Source organism: Pseudorasbora parva, chromosome 15, assembly GCF_024679245.1.
Source record: "Pseudorasbora parva isolate DD20220531a chromosome 15, ASM2467924v1, whole genome shotgun sequence".
Classification (NCBI taxonomy): Eukaryota; Metazoa; Chordata; class Actinopteri; order Cypriniformes; family Gobionidae; genus Pseudorasbora; species Pseudorasbora parva.
Genome location: NC_090186.1, coordinates 14,638,137 through 14,657,369, shown reverse-complemented (window position 1 = coordinate 14,657,369; position 19,233 = coordinate 14,638,137). Strand labels below are relative to the sequence as shown.

The 19,233-nt window shown below is 36.4% G+C and overlaps 1 long non-coding RNA gene across 1 annotated transcript; it reads left to right on the top strand.

The window, feature by feature from the left end:
- The first annotated feature begins 16,781 nt into the window (after positions 1-16,781).
- LOC137041371 (uncharacterized) lies at positions 16,782-17,695 on the top strand. The gene is made up of 3 exons (XR_010898083.1): positions 16,782-16,901; positions 17,159-17,195; positions 17,285-17,695. It is a non-coding gene; the product is annotated as an uncharacterized lncRNA (long non-coding RNA).
- The last annotated feature ends 1,538 nt before the right edge of the window (positions 17,696-19,233 follow it).

Sequence of the window (19,233 nt, the reverse complement as noted above, 5' to 3'; positions counted from 1 at the left end):
GCGTACACTCAACATAACCTGCAGAGATCACCGTCACAGACTTCCTAAAGGCTAAAATGCATTGATGCATATATATATATATGATGCATTGTGGGGAAAATCACATTTATTGTGTTGTGTATATACAGCACACAGAACTTTTGTAAAAATACTTTACAGCACTGATAGAATGACAGTAAGCTGAACACTAAACACACATTAAGCCCTTTGTGCTCCTGGCTTGTGAGAATACATGCTGACAAGCAGAATAAGCCTGGAAAATTGACCTATTACTGGAGTACTTCTTTTTTGGTATTTATTTATCGACAGCTTCCCCTTTTCTGTAGTTCCTCGTAATGTCTGCTCAATTTATGGGAAGGCAAAAGCGCTGTAGTCAATATAGTTTCACTAAAACACAGAGCTAAATTAGGTTTCTTTTTGGTAGTCTAATCACATGAACGTATTGCATCATTTATTTCAGTCAGCATCACATGGTCTCATTACAATGCTGCAATAGCAGATATACAAATCTGAAAATATTAGCAAACTCTTCCACCCTTCCAGTAAACCTAGCACTTATTTGCAAATATAGCCACATTAGAGATTTGTTTGTGGCGTATCAATTACTTTAAGGTACAACCTTAAGCTATCCACATATCAGCACCATTGGTGTTTGTGTGCCTCACACATGTATTTTATGTTGTGAAATGGGGTAGTTAATCTAAAAATGAACATTGTCATTAATTACTAACCCCCATGGCTTCCAAGAATTTTCAATAATCTTGGAAACTCTTTCTGGTGGAAATTTCACTCACCAAAATTTGTTGCATAAAGACATTGTAAAAAGTATTCCATATGAATGTGCAGTCTGATCCAAGCCTTCTTATTGTAGTTATATGTTGAACAGATTTCATTTAAGTAGGGGTGTAACGGTACACAAAACTGACCTGTATCTCGGTGTTGAAGTCACGGTTCGGGAGGGGTTCTGTACAGCAGGGGAGAGAAAACTATGCCTATAGAGAAAACTATAACTAAGTAATATATATATATATATATATATATATATATATATATATATATATATATATATATATATATATATATATATATATATATATATATATATATATATATATATAGGCCTAGTGGTTTACTGAACAAATTGTATCTGTCCTTAAATGTATTCAATTATAATATCTTTATCTATAATAATCAACACTAAAATAACAAAATAACATATTGTATGCAAACATGTAAACTTCACATGCAGTTTTTGGATAACTTTTAAATCTATTTATACAATTATGTTTTTACTTCAATTCGTTGTTGAAATATAATCATTTATACACAGTGGCTGTCATTTTCATGACCGATTTAAACATAAACAGTTTTATGGCAATTTTGCCTTTATGATCCACAAAAAAATATCGAAAAGAATTTGAATTCAGAAATGTAATGCATGTTCAACACAGAAGAGGTGTACGCAAGTCATTGTATGCATTTATTTATTTTGGATTTTAATTGAGCCTTGTGGGGAACAGCTGGATGGCTTTCTTCTTTTATAGTGTCATCAAACTCTTTATGGGATGTAAAAGAGTTTAGAGATTAGAGCTCCAGCATGGAGTTCCTGATTTATTGTTTTGTTATTACCTGCCAGCATGCGTGGGTGTGTGGGTAATCCCAGTGCTCTCTCTCTCTCTATCTCTCTCTCTCTCTCTCTCTCTCTCTGTTGTCCCGGCTCATTGGAAGCATGCCATAGGAGCATGCTTACATTTGTTTGGTTTCAGTAAGGGAACTCTATGAATGAGTGGGCAGATCCCCACAGCATAAAAGAGGCTGGAGCTACGGGAAGATTCATTCATCATCTCACACACTCATTCCTTCAGAATGGCAACACATTCCTTCATCTGTGATGTGGAGGACTCTGAGGGATCTGTGGGCAGCCTTCAGCTCAAGCAGAGGGTCTGTTCCTACACGCTCATCCGGGTCCTTGTGGGTGTCCTGGCGGTTCTCATACTGGTGATAACTGGAGGCATTACCTGGGTGATGCTGTCTCAGGTAATTAGGCTAGGTCTTGTGTCATGATTTATATCATTTCAATCAAATATGACTGAATTTCTTTTGTAGAACACTAAATAAGATATATTGGAAAATGTCTCAGTATATTTTTGTATTGAAACAAGACTGCTTTTGTTCATAAGAGAAGTTCTGAGAAACCTTTGATGCAAATCATGCAACTGCTAAATCATCAATGTACAAGACTGCAGAAATATTAAACTTTCAGCATTGTTTTAATTCTATTTTATTTATTTAATTTTACAGAATTGCACCGAGAGGATTTGGAGCGTCACAGTCTCAGGTGAGATAATGTCAATTATTGTCCAATACCATATCAAATTATGTTATGAATGGATTAGTAAATGTTTCTGTCTCTGTTTCGTATCACAGACAAACGAGTACTCTTCACTGCAAATGCACGAGAAAAATATGAGTTCAGTGGCAAGATCTTAACGAAAGAAACTTCTAGTAGATGCAAAAATACTTTCAGGCTTCTACTGAATGACACTCAAGAAATCTTGAAACACAATGTCTCTCAACAGTTTCATCTAACTGCAAACCTTGAGAAAGGATCTGAACTGAAAATAGAGATGAACTGTGAGGACGTGGAAATTGATGAGGTAAATTCCAACTTAAGCATTAATCAAACGATCTGCGGACCTCGATGAGAACACATCCAAGCTATTGCCGGTATCCGGCCCAAGCGGACATACCCTCTCTTTATGTTATAGAGATTTACATACATTTAAATGAACAGACACCTACTATCAATATCAGTGTCGAGAGTTTAAAGAGTCACAAGGCCTACCTATGAAATGTTTGGATTAGTACATTTTTTATGCTTTATAATAATTGCAATTTCTCAATGGAATTTAGTAAAGCTTGTAAAGAGTGGGAGTGTGGTATAGTTACTGTGTACCTCCACTTACACTATATAAATATATATTTAAATATTATATAAGTAAATCATTTAAATCTGTTTTTGATTGTTGATTCTATTTGCATTATATTATTGTTGGTTTCCTTTTTGTTTGGAATTTGTTAATGAATGTTAACAGCCATTTGTATTGACACCTATGGTGTCTACAACTTTCTAGTTACTTTTCTGTAACCATCGGAACATCTGAAACATGAATGTACTCATTACACACATTATTAAATCTTTTACCTGACCATACAATGTTAACTTGCCTCTCCTTGTGCTTTATGAATGATTATTTTTGCATTTTAAACTAAAATCTAGTTTTTTTTTTAAGGGATCTGTCTGTCTGTCTGTCTAAAACACATTAGTCTGCATTAAAAAAAATAATTTTTAAAATCTTTTTTTAATCATTTTTTTTAATTTTGTGTGCGACAAAAGATTGTTGTGAGGTGCATGTTGTCCAGCATATTTTCTACAAATGCAAAACTTACTTTCATCAGAGAGCATAACTGAATTTGGGACATTCCTTAGTTGTCAGTTATAATCATCAAAAAAAAAAAAAAAAAAAAAAAATATATATATATATATATATATATATATATATATATATATATATATCAGTCTGTGTGCAATGAATGAATATAATGTAAAAATCTTACTTTTTGAATGGAATTAGTGAAATAAATCAACTTTTTTGAATGAAGAATGATATTCTAATTATATGACCATCTCTAGTAAATGTACAAAATATCTTCATGGAACATAGTCTTTAATTAATATCTTAATGATTTTTTGGAATAAATGAAAAATCGATCATTTTGATCGCTACTGCCACAGATATACCCATGCAACTTATGACTTTGTTGTGTGGTCCAGGGTCACACCTATACGCATATACACCATACCTTGCTGTACTCATTCAGCAAGTGCTGTGCTATGCTAATTCTATCAAAGCATTGTGGTACCAATTAGCAAGGTAGCATTTATTGATTTTTTTCTGAAATATTTAACAAAAACTTTTTAAGTTGATAATTTTAAATGTATAAATTACTTTCCTTTTTTAAAAGTTTGAGTACAAAATATAAATCTGCAAGTTCTGGTTACTTAAACTTTAAATTTCTTAACTTAAATTTGATGTAACTGATTGCCTACCCCTTTTTTGTTGAGTTTTGCCAACTAATTCAGGTTCACAGTGTAAAAAATATCTTCTTTTTAGTTCAAAAGAAGACCCATACATGTTTGGAACAACATGAGGGTAAGTAAATGATGACAATTTTCATTTTGGTAAACTATCCCTTTAAAAATCTAAGCTATATTTGTTTTGTTTGTTTATTTATTTAAAAGAGGACAATGTACATTAATCAACATTACAATAATGGAAATGTACCCAAGTTAGCTCAAAAGGGTTAATTTTCATCGGCAGTCCTCCAGCTAGATGTACAGAAAGGCAACCTTAAAAATAATCACAATTATAAGATCACAATTTATATATATATATATATATATATATATATATATATATATATATATATATATATATATATACACTCTAAAAAATGCTGGGTTAAAAACAACCCAAGTTGGGTTGAAAATGCACCGACCCAACAATTGAGTTGTTTTAACCCAATGGTTGAGTTGTTTTAACCCAGTGGTTGAGTTGTTTTAACCCAGTGGTTGGGTTAAATGTTGCTTAAGACAACCCAATTGCTGGGTAAGAACAACTCAACCATTGGGTTAAAACAACCCAATTGTTGGGTCGGTGCATTTTCAACCCAACTTGGGTTGTTTTTAACCCAGCATTTTTTAGAGTGTATATATATATATATATATATATATATATATATATATATATATATATATATATATATATATATATATATATATATATATATATATATGACAGTATGGATAGCAAATACATTTAGTGTAACTTAGTTTTAAAATATATAAATACACACAGAAGGAAATAGTGCCCATAGATTTGGTTCAGTACGAGCCATTTTTTTTGAATTCTTTTTGAAAATATACCTGCATGTGTAGCTTTGAGAGCAGCCATACATTTGTGTTGTTTGGTTCTCTTGATTTTTATTTTATGTTTTTATTATTATCTAATAATATCATAATTTATCATATTTAATTTAACAATTTTTTAAGAGCACATCAGATAAAATTGTCACTTTTTTAGCATTTTGTTTTTGTATTTAGTTAGGTTTCTGGCTTGTTGAAAAGAAAACATGCAGCCAGTTTGCTATGGGCCCTCTGTGTCTAAAACTGTCACCCAGTAATTTTTTCTATGTATAGGTTCTATGTATAAGATGTTTGGTCTGGAAACTCACCACTGACAGGGCTCACTCCAAGGGGCGGGATAAACGGTGGTCTTTCAAACTCACTCTGCACGCGATAGGATAGAGCTACAACAAATCAGAGCAACGAAGGTGAAGCAGAGCTAGTTGACAGATAAAATTTTCGCTGTATCCGATTTGGAAAAACCCCAAACACATCTTTCTTTCTTAAGAATGATTTCAGTGCCGTTCTTTTCTCAAAGATAAGCTTAAATCCAAATAATTCCAGAAAGACCGCCGTTCGTCAGCTTCTGTGTTTACATGTAGCACGCAACTCTGCTGTCCTTATGTTAAGCGTCAAGATTGTCTCGCAAGCAAGTTTTTATTGTTGGATTTAAGAATGAACATAACAGTCTTTATGTGGCACTGAAGACTGATGCAGTGGATTAATTAGATTTTTTAAGAGAATGCACCCCCATATACCTAGATGTTTTTTTTGTCTGCACTTATACATTTACACCAGGCTTCTTTGTGAACGAGGGTCAATACAAAAGGACAATACAAAACACAGGTTTTGCTAAAAAGTTGTTCCTTGATGGATTAGTACCAGCTGTTCCTGATCCAATGTATAGTCTCTGGAGTGATACTGCTTCCACTCTTACAAACCACTCTTCATTTTTTTTGTGAGTTATACAATTGTGTGACAAATGTAATAAAACTCATCAGTAAAGTTTTGGCCATCATTCGGAATGGATCTGTTAGTATTAATAGTTGATAAAAGCAAGATGACAACATCCTTTTTAACTGAAATTAAACTAAACTATCTTCATGCGACAAATGTTCTGGTACTGACCATTTCGGATATTTATGGAGTGTAAGATTGTTCTGTTGTGTTGCTGGAGTGTGACAGAGATTGTAGTGGCTTTGAGCATGAGCTCTTGACGCTCCATCCTCTGTGCGGGAGCACCAGCTCATTTGTAAGGGAAACATACTTGTAATGAAGTTCGTTCATGGGAAGGAAGGAGGCGGGAACCGGCGAACGTTTCACAAACATTTATTAACTCAAAATAAATAAACAAAACGAAAGTAAAACCGCGGACAGCCCCTCACGGACGACTGCCCGCAAACACACACAAAATAAAACGTGGGCAGCCCCTCACGGACGACTGCCCACAAACACATAAACAAAACTAAACATAAAATCCAGGCCTGGTCCTCTCTCGTCTTCCGCTGTCCTTGCTCCTCCTTATATGCTCCCGCCACATGACTGCGAGACGAGACCGGTGTGCCACGCAGCTGGCACTCGTGAACGTTAATCACCGGCCCGCTCTCGCGGTCCCTCGCCCCGCTGCTTGCCACACCACAATACTAAAACAGCACGTTTTTGTTTACAGCATGCCATAAAAATGATCAGTGGGGTACTTTGACATACACTTCACATACACACTCTGGGGACATCATATACTTATTTTACATCTTGTAAAAGAGGCATCTGATGTCCAGAGGTGGAAAGTAACGAATTCCATTAACCAGTTTTAACCAAACTAAGATTTTTTTCTGAGATGGTTATCAGAGATGGTTATCATATCATCAAGATCTCCTACAGCGGAAAGTCCCCCATCCCCGCTGTTAAAAAAAATAACTCAGTAACTTTTAATTTAAATGAACACATTTTTACTTTTAGAGTACATTTTTAGACTGGTAATTTTACTTGTACTTATAGGGATACTTCACCACGTTTTCATATTAAACTATGTTATTCCCTCAACTAAGATGAGTTGATACAAACCTCTCTCGTCTCAGTGCGTGCACTTAATCTCTCTGACGCGCGGTGACATTCTGATAGCATTTAGCTTAGCCCACTAAGCCCAGTTCATTCACTATGGTACCAAACAGAGATCAAGTTAGAAGCGAACAAACACCTCCACATTTTCCCAATTTAAATACAGTTACACAAATAGTTGAACGATCAAGTAGGGTGACACAAAATAAAACGTGACACTTTTCTAAGCGGATTAAAAAGGAGAACTATAATGTATGGTGGAATAGCACTTCTGAGAGTACTTCGAATGGGCACAGTAAAAAGTCACGCCTGAAAAATCTGATTTTTCAGGCGTGACTTTTTACTGCGCCGAGTCGAAGTACTCTCAGAAGTGCTATTCCACCATACATTATAGTTCTCCTTTTTAATCCACCACATTTTAGTTAAGGGAATAACATAGTTTAATATGAAAAAGCAGTGAAGTAACCCTTTTAGTAAAATTTAATAGAAGTAATCATACTTTTACTTGAGGAGAATATATTTTTTTACTCTTTCCACCTCTGCTGATGTTCCCTTTAAACTTATTTCCTTGCTCTTACGATAGTGTGGCATCCTGGCTGGGATATTGGAGATGAAGCAAAGTCTTCATTTCAAGGTTTTAACATAATGATGTGATGTTGTGATGCAGTAGCTAACTGCATTTATTAGAGCCCGAGCACCAATGGTGTGAGGACCCTATTGTAATTGCTCAGTATTCTTTTCGCAAATTAATCACAATTTTGAGGGCCTAAACATGCTCGAAAACTCACAAAACTTTGCACACGCATCAGAAGTGTTAAAATTTAGGTCTGATATGTGTTTCAGAATTAAGCGTGGCAGAATGGCTCAATAGCGCCACCTACAACATTTAAATTAACCACAGTTCAAGCTACGTTTTGTCACATGTTAACCTGTTCTGTTGTTTGCACTTGTCACGTTCCTTTCTTAGTTTCCCACCACTTGTCTGTTTTCTTGGTTACCCTCATTAGTTAATTCTGTTCCAGCTGTGTCCTGTTAATTAACTTGTTTTGGTTCTCTTTTTAAGTTCATCCTCTTCACTCAGTCTTTGTCTGGTCACCGTTATGTTAACCTGTTTGTTTTAGCCATTATGTTAGCCATTATGTTAACCTGTGATGTTAAGCTATTATGCTAAAGCGCTTGTTCTGCTATGTATTGTGTTTGTATGGATATCAAACCTTTCTTTTGTAAACGTCATCTGAGCAATGTATATCCCTGTCTTTGTCTTCCTGCCTGAGCTACACGTGACATGTTTCACGTACGAGTTTGAAATTTCAGTAAACACATGTAACAGCCTAATACCGACAAAAAAGATAAAAACCCAACAGGAAGTTAGATTTTGAATTTTCTCTGCCAAATTTGCACAGTGTTTGCCATTTTCAGACTTCGTACTTTAAAGGGTTAGTTCACCCAAAAATTATTTCATTAATTACTCACCCTCATGTCATTGGACACCCGTAACACCTTCGTTCATCTTCAGAACACAAATGAAGATATTTTTGTTTAAAGCTGATGGCTGAGAAAGGCTTCAAAAAGGCCTCCATTGGCATTCAGTACATTTCCACTGACTCACTCACAAGACCCATAAAAGCACTAAAGACTTCGTTACAAAGTCCATCTCACTACAGGGGCTGTACAATAATTTTACAATGCGACGAAAATTGTTATTGTGCGCACAAAAATCAAAATAACGATATAATCCACCAAATTATTGACGTGAACTCGACACATGCGAGAATGCGAGAATATGACGCAGCTCCGCCGTTCGAATCATAGCGAATACATGACCCAGAAGAGGAGGAGCGCCGCTATAGCGTGAGTTCCAGGTGAGTTCACGTCCGAGACCTACACGGAAGACAATATCTTGGCAGATAAAGTCATTATTTTGATTTTTTTTTCGCACAAAAACTGTTCTCGCCGCTTGGTACAATTATTGTACAGCCCCTGTAGTGAGATGGACTTTGTAACGAAGTCTTTAGTGCTTTTATGGGTCTTGTGAGTGGGTCAGTGGAAATGTACTGAATGCCAATGGAGGCCTTTTTGAAGCCTTTCTCAGCCATCAGCTTTCAACAAAAATATCTCCATTTGTGTTCTGAAGATGAACGAAGGTGTTACAGGTGTCCAACGACATGAGGGTGAGTAATTAATGAAATAATTTTCATTTTTGGGTGAACTAATAACCCTTTAACAAACTCCCCCTAGAGATTTAATCACTTGGTGATGCAAACTAATTCCAAAAAAGTTAGGAAAATGTACAAATTGTGAATAAAAACAGAATGCAATGATGTGGAAATGTTATTATGTTATTCAGAATACAACATAGATGACATATCAAATGTTTAAACTGAGAAAATGTATCATTTGAAGGGAAAAATAAGTTGATTTTAAATTTCATGGCATCAACACATCTAAAAATTGGGACAAGGCCATGTTTACCACTGTGTGGCAAACTTCTTCTTTTTATAACTGTGATTCGGTTCGTGTGTGTGGGTAAGGAAGAAGGCGGGGTCGGCGTGACTGGGACTTGCAATTTTATTTCTCTTTATCAAACACAAAGTACGCACGTGGGCGTTATGCTCAAAACACTCAAACTCTTTCTCTTTCGACTTTTCAACAACAGCTCTGTTCTTTATCGTCATCCAGCAGCCACGCACAGTCCCAGTCCAACTCTCTCTCCCTCGTCTCTCTCGGCCTTTTAAGCCGTCTCTCCACGCCAATTACTGCAATGAGACACAGGTGTTACTCATTTGCACTTGATCCACTTACGGAGCCGATCCACTCGGCTCCGCATTCTCTCTCCCTCTGCCGATCCCGCAAAACCACGCCTCCCCTGCCACATACCCCCACCGCCCGACTCAGGCCGGGGAGCCGTCCGGCCTGCAGCCTCCCCCCCCTGATTGCCTACCCCTTTTTTTGTTGAGTTTTGCCAACTAATTCAGGTTCACAGTGTAAAAAATATCTTCTTTTTAGTTCAAAAGAAGACCCATACATGTTTGGAACAACATGAGGATGACAATTTTCATTTTGGTAAATTATCCCTTTAAAAATCTAAGCTATATTTGTTTGTTTTGTTTGTTTATTTATTTAAAAGAGGACAATGTACATTAATCAACATTACAATAATGGAAATGTACCCAAGTTAGCTCAAAAGGGTTAATTTTCATCGGCAGTCCTCCAGCTAGATGTACAGAAAGGCAACCTTAAAAATAATCACAATTATAAGATCACATTTTTCACACACATCACATATGTGTGTATTTATATATTTTAAAACTAAGTTACACTAAATGTACTTGCTAGCCATACTGTCTTATATATATATATATATATATATATATATATATATATATATATATATATATATATATATATATATATATATATGTATTTAGTTAGGACAGTATATATATATATATATATATATATATATATATATATATATATATATATATATATATATATATATATATATATATATATATATATATATATAAGACAGTATGGCTAGCAAGTACATTTAGTGTAACTTAGTTTTAAAATATATAAATACACACAGAAGGAAATAGTGCCCATAGATTTGGTTCAGTACGAGCCATTTTTTTGAATTCTTTTTGAAAATATACCTGCATGTGTAGCTTTGAGAGCAGCCATACATTTGTGTTGTTGGGTTCTCTTGATTTTTATTTTATGTTTTTATTATTATCTAATAATATCATAATTTATCATATTTAATTTCACATCAGATGAAATTGTCACTTTTTTAGCATTTTGTTTTTGTATTTAGTTAGGTTTCTGGCTTGTTGAAAAGAAAACATGCAGCCAGTTTGCTATGGGCCCTCTGTGTTTAAAACTGTCACCCAGTAATTTTTTCTATGTATAGGTTCTTTGTATAAGATGTTTGGTCTGGAAACTCACCACTGACAGGGCTCACTCCAAGGGGCGGGATAAACGGTGGTCTTTCAAACTCACTCTGCACGCGATAGGATAGAGCTACAACAAATCAGAGCAACGAAGGTGAAGCAGAGCTAGTTGACAGATAAAATTTTCGCTGTATCCGATTTGGAAAAACCCCAAACACATCTTTCTTTCTTAAGAATGATTTCAGTGCCGTTCTTTTCTCAAAGATAAGCTTAAATCCAAATAATTCCAGAAAGACCGCCGTTCGTCAGCTTCTGTGTTTACAAGTAGCACGCAACTCTGCTGTCCTTATGTTAAGCGTCAAGATTGTCTCGCAAGCAAGTTTTTATTGTTGGATTTAAGAATGAACATAACAGTCTTTATGTGGCACTGAAGACTGATGCAGTGGATTAATTAGATTTTTTAAGAGAATGCACCCCCATATACCTAGATGTTTTTTTTGTCTGCACTTATACATTTACACCAGGCTTCTTTGTGAACGAGGGTCAATACAAAAGGACAATACAAAACACAGGTTTTGCTAAAAAAGTTGTTCCTTGATGGATTAGTACCAGCTGTTCCTGATCCAATGTATAGTCTCTGGAGTGATACTGCTTCCACTCTTACAAACCACTCTTCATTTTTTTTGTGAGTTATACAATTGTGTGACAAATGTAATAAAACTCATCAGTAAAGTTTTGGCCATCATTCGGAATGGATCTGTTAGTATTAATAGTTGATAAAAGCAAGATGACAACATCCTTTTTAACTGAAATTAAACTAAACTATCTTCATGCGACAAATGTTCTGGTACTGACCATTTCGGATATTTATGGAGTGTAAGATTGTTCTGTTGTGTTGCTGGAGTGTGACAGAGATTGTAGTGGCTTTGAGCATGACCTCTTGACGCTCCATCCTCTGTGCGGGAGCACCAGCTCATTTGTAAGGGAAACATACTAAAACAGCACGTTTTTGTTTACAGCATGCCATAAAAATGATCAGTGGGGTACTTTGACATACACTTCACATACACACTCTGGGGACATCATATACTTATTTTACATCTTGTAAAAGAGGCATCTGATGTCCAGAGGTGGAAAGTAACGAATTCCATTTACAAGTTTTAACCAAACTAAGGTTTTTTTCTGAGATGGTTATCATATCATCAAGATCTCCTACACAGGAAAGTCCCCCATCCCCGCTGTTAAAAAAAATAACTCAGTAACTTTTACATTTTAAATGAACACAATTTTACTTTTAGAGTACATTTTTAGACTGGTAATTTTACTTGTACTTATAGGGATACTTCACCACGTTTTCATATTAAACTATGTTATTCCCTCAACTAAGACGAGTTGATACAAACCTCTCTCGTCTCAGTGCGTGCACTTAATCTCTCTGACGGGCGGTGACATTCTGATAGCATTTAGCTTAGCCCACTAAGCCCAGTTCATTCACTATGGTACCAAACAGAGATCAAGTTAGAAGCGAACAAACACCTCCACATTTTCCCAATTTAAATACAGTTACACAAATAGTTGAACGATCAAGTATGGTGACACAAAATAAAACGTGACACTTTTCTAAGCGGATTAAAAAGGAGAACTATAATGTATGGAGGAATAGCACTTCTGAGAGTACTTCGAATCGGCGCAGTAAAAAGTCACGCCTGAAAAATCCTCCCTAACATCGAAAACTCACAAAACTTTGCACACGCATCAGAAGTGTTAAAATTTACGTCTGATATGTGTTTCAGAATTAAGCGTGGCAAAATGGCTCAATAGCGCCACCTACAACATTTAAATTAACCACAGTTCAAGCTACGTTTTGTCACATGTTAACCTGTTCTGTTGTTTGCACTTGTCACATTCCTTTCTTAGTTTCCCACCACTTGTCTGTTTTCTTGGTTACCCTCATTAGTTAATTCTGTTCCAGCTGTGTCCTGTTAATTAACTTGTTTTGGTTCTCTTTTTAAGTTCATCCTCTTCACTCAGTCTTTGTCTGGTCACCGTTATGTTAACCTGTTTGTTTTAGCCATTATGTTAGCCATTATGTTAACCTGTGATGTTAAGCTATTATGCTAAAGCGCTTGTTCTGCTATGTATTGTGTTTGTATGGATATCAAACCTTTCTTTTGTAAACGTCATCTGAGCAATGTATATCCCTGTCTTTGTCTTCCTGCCTGAGCTACACGTGACATGTTTCACATACGAGTATGACATTTCAGTAAACACATGTAACAGCCTAATACCTACAAAAAAGATAAAAACCCAACAGGAACTTAGATTTTGAATTTTCTCAGCCAAATTTGCACAGTGTTTGCCATTTTCAGACTTCGTACTTTAAAGGGTTAGTTCACCCAAAAATGAAAATTATTTCATTAATTATTCACCCTCATGTCATTGGACACCCGTAACACCTTCGTTCATCTTCAGAACACAAATGAAGATATTTTTGTTTAAAGCTGATGGCTGAGAAAGGCTTCAAAAAGGCCTCCATTGGCATTCAGTACACTTCATCTGACCCACTCACAAGACCCATAAAAGGCACTAAAGACTTCGTTACAAAGTCCATCTCACTACAGGGGCTGTACAATAATTTTACAATGCGACGAAAATAGTTATTGTGCGCACAAAAATCAAATCACGTCCGAGACCTACACGGAAGACAATATCTTGGCAGATAAAGTCATTATTTTGATTTTTTTTGCGCACAAAAACTGCTCTCGCCGCTTGGTACAATTATTGTACAGCCCCTGTAGTGAGATGGACTTTGTAACGAAGTCTTTAGTGCCTTTTATGGGTCTTGTGAGTGGGTCAGTGGAAATGTACTGAATGCCAATGGAGGCCTTTTTGAAGCCTTTCTCAGCCATCAGCTTTCAACAAAAATATCTTCATTTGTGTTCTGAAGATGAACGAAGGTGTTACGGGTGTCCAACGACATGAGGGTGAGTAAATAATGAAATAATTTTCATTTTTGGGTGAACTAACCCTTTAACAAACTCCCCCTAGAGATTTAATCACTTGGTGATGCAAACTAATTCCAAAAAAGTTAGGAAAATGTACAAATTGTGAATAAAAACAGAATGCTATGATGTGGAAATGTTATTATGTTATTCAGAATACAACATAGATGACATATCAAATGTTTAAACTGAGAAAATGTATCATTTGAAGGGAAAAATAAGTTGATTTTAAATTTCATGGCATCAACACATCTAAAAATTCAGACAAGGCCATGTTTACCACTGTGTGGCATCCCTTCTTCTTTTTATAACATTCTGCAAAATTCTGGGGATTGAGGAGACAAGTTCCTCAAGTTTAGGAATAGGAATGTTGTCCCATTCTTGTCTAATACAGGCTTCTAGTTGCTCAATTCTCTTAGGTCTTTTTTGTCGCATCTTCCTCTTTATGATCCGGCAAATGTTTTCTAAGGCTGAAAGATCTGGACTGCAGGCTGGTCATTTCAGTACCCAGTTCCTTCTTCTACGCAGCCATGATGTTGTAATTGATGCAGTTTGTGGTCTGGCATTGCCATGTTGGAAAATGCAATGTCTTCCCTGAAAGAGACCAGGTCTGGATGTGACCATATGTTGTTCTAGAACTCTGATATACCTTTCAGCATTTATGGTGCCTTTCCAGATTTGTAAGCTGCCCATGCCACATGCATTCATGCAACCCCATACCATCAGAGAAGCAGGCTTCTGAACTGAGTGCTGATATCAACTTGGGTTGTCCTTGTCCTCTTTAGTCCGGATGACATGGTGTCCCAGTTTTCCAAAAAGAACGACCACAAAACAGTTTTCCACTTTGCCAGTCTATTTTAGATGAGCCTTGGCCCATAAAAAACGCCTGCGCTTCTGGATCATGTTTAGATGTGGCTTCTTTTTTGACCTATAGAGTTTTAGCAGGCAACAGCGAATGGCATGGTGTATTGTGTTCACCGACAGTGTTTTCTGGAAGTATTCCTGAGCCCAGTTTTTTGGCCTTGACCCTTACACACAGAGATTTTTCCAGATTCTCTGAATCTTTGGATGTTATTATGCACTGTAGATGATGAAAACTTCAAACTCTTTGCAATTTTTCTCTGAGAAACTACTTTCTGATATTGCTCCACTATTTTTTACTGCAGCATTGGGGGAATTGATGATCCTCTGCCCATCTTGACTTCTGAGAGAAACTGCCACTCTGAGTCTCTTTTTATACCCAATCATGTTGGCAATTGACCTAATAAGTTGCAAAATGGTCCTCCAGCTGTTTCTTAAATGTACATTTAACTTTTCCAGCCTCTTATTGCTACCTGTCTCAACTTTTTTGGAATGTGTAGCTTTCATGAAATCCAAAATGAGCCGATATTTGGCATGCCACTTCAAAATGTCTAACTTTCAACATTTGATATGCTATCTATATTCTATTGTGAATAAAATATAAGTTTATAAGATTTATAAATTGTTACATTCCAGAGCCCAATTCCTACAAAAAAAAAAATCCTGTTATGAAATTTGAAAACCAATAGAAAGTGAGATATTTTTAATTTTCTATTTAAAATTGTTGCAGATTTTGCCATTTCCAGACATCGTACTTTAACAAGAGAGATTTTAAGAGATTTTTATCAGATTAAAATAATATTTGCACAGTGTAATCTAAAGGCTCTGGTAATGTTAAATTGTGAAGATCTTGAGTTTGCTTGCTTAAATGCATGTCGCCCAGTATTCGCTGTCTTCTTGAGGCCAATGGGTGGTGGTGGTCCTGTGTGCGAGGATCCTTTCATTGCTGCTTGCAGCTTTAATATTTGTTGTTCTTATAAAAATTGTTGTGAAATTTTCAGACATTTGAAGCCATCATTTCGTCTCTTGCCTTCCATATTCTCACAACTTCCTCTTAAACATCTTGTTCTCAAAACAATTTTCCTCTGACGAGAATCTGGTAAAGGGACATCTGTTAAAGATGCATGGCTTTGCTGACGTGATGGAAGGATCAAACATTGACATAAATCTTTCTCATTTCCAAGAAATCAAAGGCATATCTTATTTGTCATGAATATTTCAACATTCAGGCTATGTTGGTGTTGACCCGAGTATGTGCTTTGTGAATGCTATCCTAATACCGTGTCCTATTCAGGTGAGATATGATAGGATGAAAGTGCCTGTTTAGAAGATCAAAGTTTTAGAAAAGCTCTTGCAGAAGCCACTTGGTTCAGTTATTATAGGATTCATACATTTTTAAATGACCAAATACTTTTTTGGGCCACAAAAAGTTGCATAATTTTTTACTGTTCCTCCACAGATGAAGGTGTTAGTTTATTTGACACCTGCCACCGGGATTGTGAACCTGTGCAGGTCTAAAGGGGAACAGCTAGATGGGTCTCTTCTTTTATAGTGTCATAAAACTATTTATGGGATGTAAAAGAGTTTAGGTTTAGAGCTCCAAGGAGTTCCTGATTAACTGTTTTGTATTGCCTGCCAGCATGTGTGGGTAATCCCAGTGCGCTCGCTCTCTCTCTCTCTCTCTCTCTCTCTCTCTCTCTCTCTCTCTCTCTCTCTCTCTCTCTCTCTCTCTCTCTCTCTCTCTCTCTCTCTCTCTCTCTCTCTCTCTCTCTCTCTCTCTCTCCTCTCTCTCCCTGGCTTTTTGGAGGCATGCCATAGGAGGATGCTTACATTTGTTTGGCTTCAGTAAAGGGAACTCTATGAATAAGTGGACAGATCCCCACAGCATAAAAGAGGCTGGAGCTACGAGGAGATTCATTCATCATCTTACACACTCATTCCTTCAGAATGGCAACACATTCCTTCATCTGTGATGTGGAGGACTCTGAGGGATCTGTGGGCAGCCTTCAGCTCAAGCAGAGGGTCTGTTCCTACACGCTCATCCGGGTCCTTGTGGGTGTCCTGGTGGTTCTCATACTGGTGATAACTGGAGGCATTACCTGGGTGATGCTGTCTCAGGTAATTAGGCTAGGTCCTGATGGGCAATAATTGAAGACAAGATTTTATTTTCGGGTGAACTCTCTCTCTTTGAGGCTAATATAAACACATAATAATTAAATGCGTGTATTGAAACAAGACTGCTTTTGTCCATAAGAGAAGTTCTGAGAAACCTTTGATGCAAATCATGCAACTGCTAAATCATCAATGTACAAGACTGCAGAAATATTAAACTTTCAGCATTGTTTTAATTCTATTTTATTTATTTAATTTTACAGAATTGCACAGAGAGGATTTGGAGCGTCACAGTCTCAGGTGAGATAATGTAAATTATTGTCCAATACCATATCAAATTATGCTATGAATGGATTAGTAAATGTTTCTGTCTCTGTTTCGTATCACAGACAAACGAGTACTCTTCACTGCAAATGCACGAGAAAAATATGAGTTCAGTGGCAAGATCTTAACGAAAGAAACTTCCAGTAGATGCAAAAATACCTTCAGGCTTCTACTGAATGACACTCAAGAAATCTTGAAACACAATGTCTCTCAACAGTTTCATCTAACTGCAAACCTTGAGAAAGGATCTAAACTGAAAATAGAGATGAACTGTGAGGACGTGGAAATTGATGAGGAAACATCCAACTTAAGCATTAATCAAACGATCTGCGGACCTTGATGAGAACACATCCAAGCTATTGCCGGTATCCGGCCCAAGCGGACATACCCTCTCTTTATGTTATAGAGATTTACATGCATTTAAATGAACAGACACCTACTATCAATATCAGTGTCGAGAGTTTATAGAGATCCTGACAAGGCCTACCTATGAAATGTTTGGATTAGCAAATTTTTTATGCTTTATAATAATTGCAATTTCTCAATGGAATTTAGTAAAGCTTTTGTTTGTTCAAGAGTGTGAGTGTGGTATAGTTACTGTGCACCTCCAACACACACACACACACACACACACACACACACACACACACACACACACACACACACACACACACACACACACACACACACACACACACACACACACACACACACACACACACACACACACACACACACACACACACACACACACACACACAGGATGAACACAGTCGCTGCATAAGCTTCCTTTGGATCCTAATATTTGGAATGAGTGGTTGAAGTTCTATTTCTAATGAAGTTCCAGGTGACGTGGGGGAGACATGTTCACTTCATTTCACCGCAGGATCGTTTATAAACAAATCTCACTATATGCTATTCTTCTATATTAGGTCCGACAGGAGGAATGGTGCAACACACTTATGTGAGTCAAACGAGTTTTTTATATGTAATAGTATTGCATTGATATAGATCGTTTCGCTTACGTGTATGTGTCTAACAGAACATACCTTCTTTAGCACGCAGGACTCAGACATGTATGGGCTCCAAAATGTAAGCCCATCGGCAGGCTGACGAATCTCGTAATATTCCTTTCTTGACGTGACATTTGAAGGGTGCGCCTCCACACGTGTATGTGTGCGCGCGGTTCGCGCTTATATTGAAAAATCGTGCGGGCTATGTAATACAAAAATAATAGTCCAGTCAGTCGTGGGTGGATGAGAAATCCTATTACTTATTAGTTATGATGTTTTTGAATGTAAAAACTACACAAACGTCATTAGTTGACCTCAGACAACAGTATAATTTTTTTTTTTTAAAGCCAGTTCACGACACCTTTAATGGATTATATTTGTATAATATAAGGTGTCAATACTTTTATTTGTATTGACACCTATGGTGTCCACAAATTTATAGTTACTGGTCTGTAACCATCTGAACATTTGAAACATGAATTTACTCATTACACAATTTATATATATTTTTTCTTCTGTTAAACACAAAAGAAGACAATTTAAAAGAGATGACAGTAGGCATTGACTTCAAAAAACCCACAATGGAACTTAATGGCTGCAATGTAAACCCTTTCGCTCAAAATACTTAATTGGTTTGAGTAGAGCAAACTCAAATTAAACAAGTTAGTTCAATCAGACTAACTTGCTTGAGTATTTTGAACTTTCTTTTGAGTTCACAAAACTGACACATTTTAAGTAGTCTGATTTGTTTCATTGTTTTGAGTTTTATGAGCTAGTTTCTTTTTATTTAAGCTTGAATTTAACTGAAACTGGGTGGGTGAAATAGAAATTTCTATTTCTCAGCATGCATATTTTCCATGACACTCAAAACAGAGAGTAAAAATAAGTGTTCAAATAAGTGCTATATCATTTTTGTTTCCCCCCGTGGAAGATTAATATACCATCATGGTGACGAATGAAGCATGATCTTAGTTTGAGAACAGATGTGACCCAGGACCACA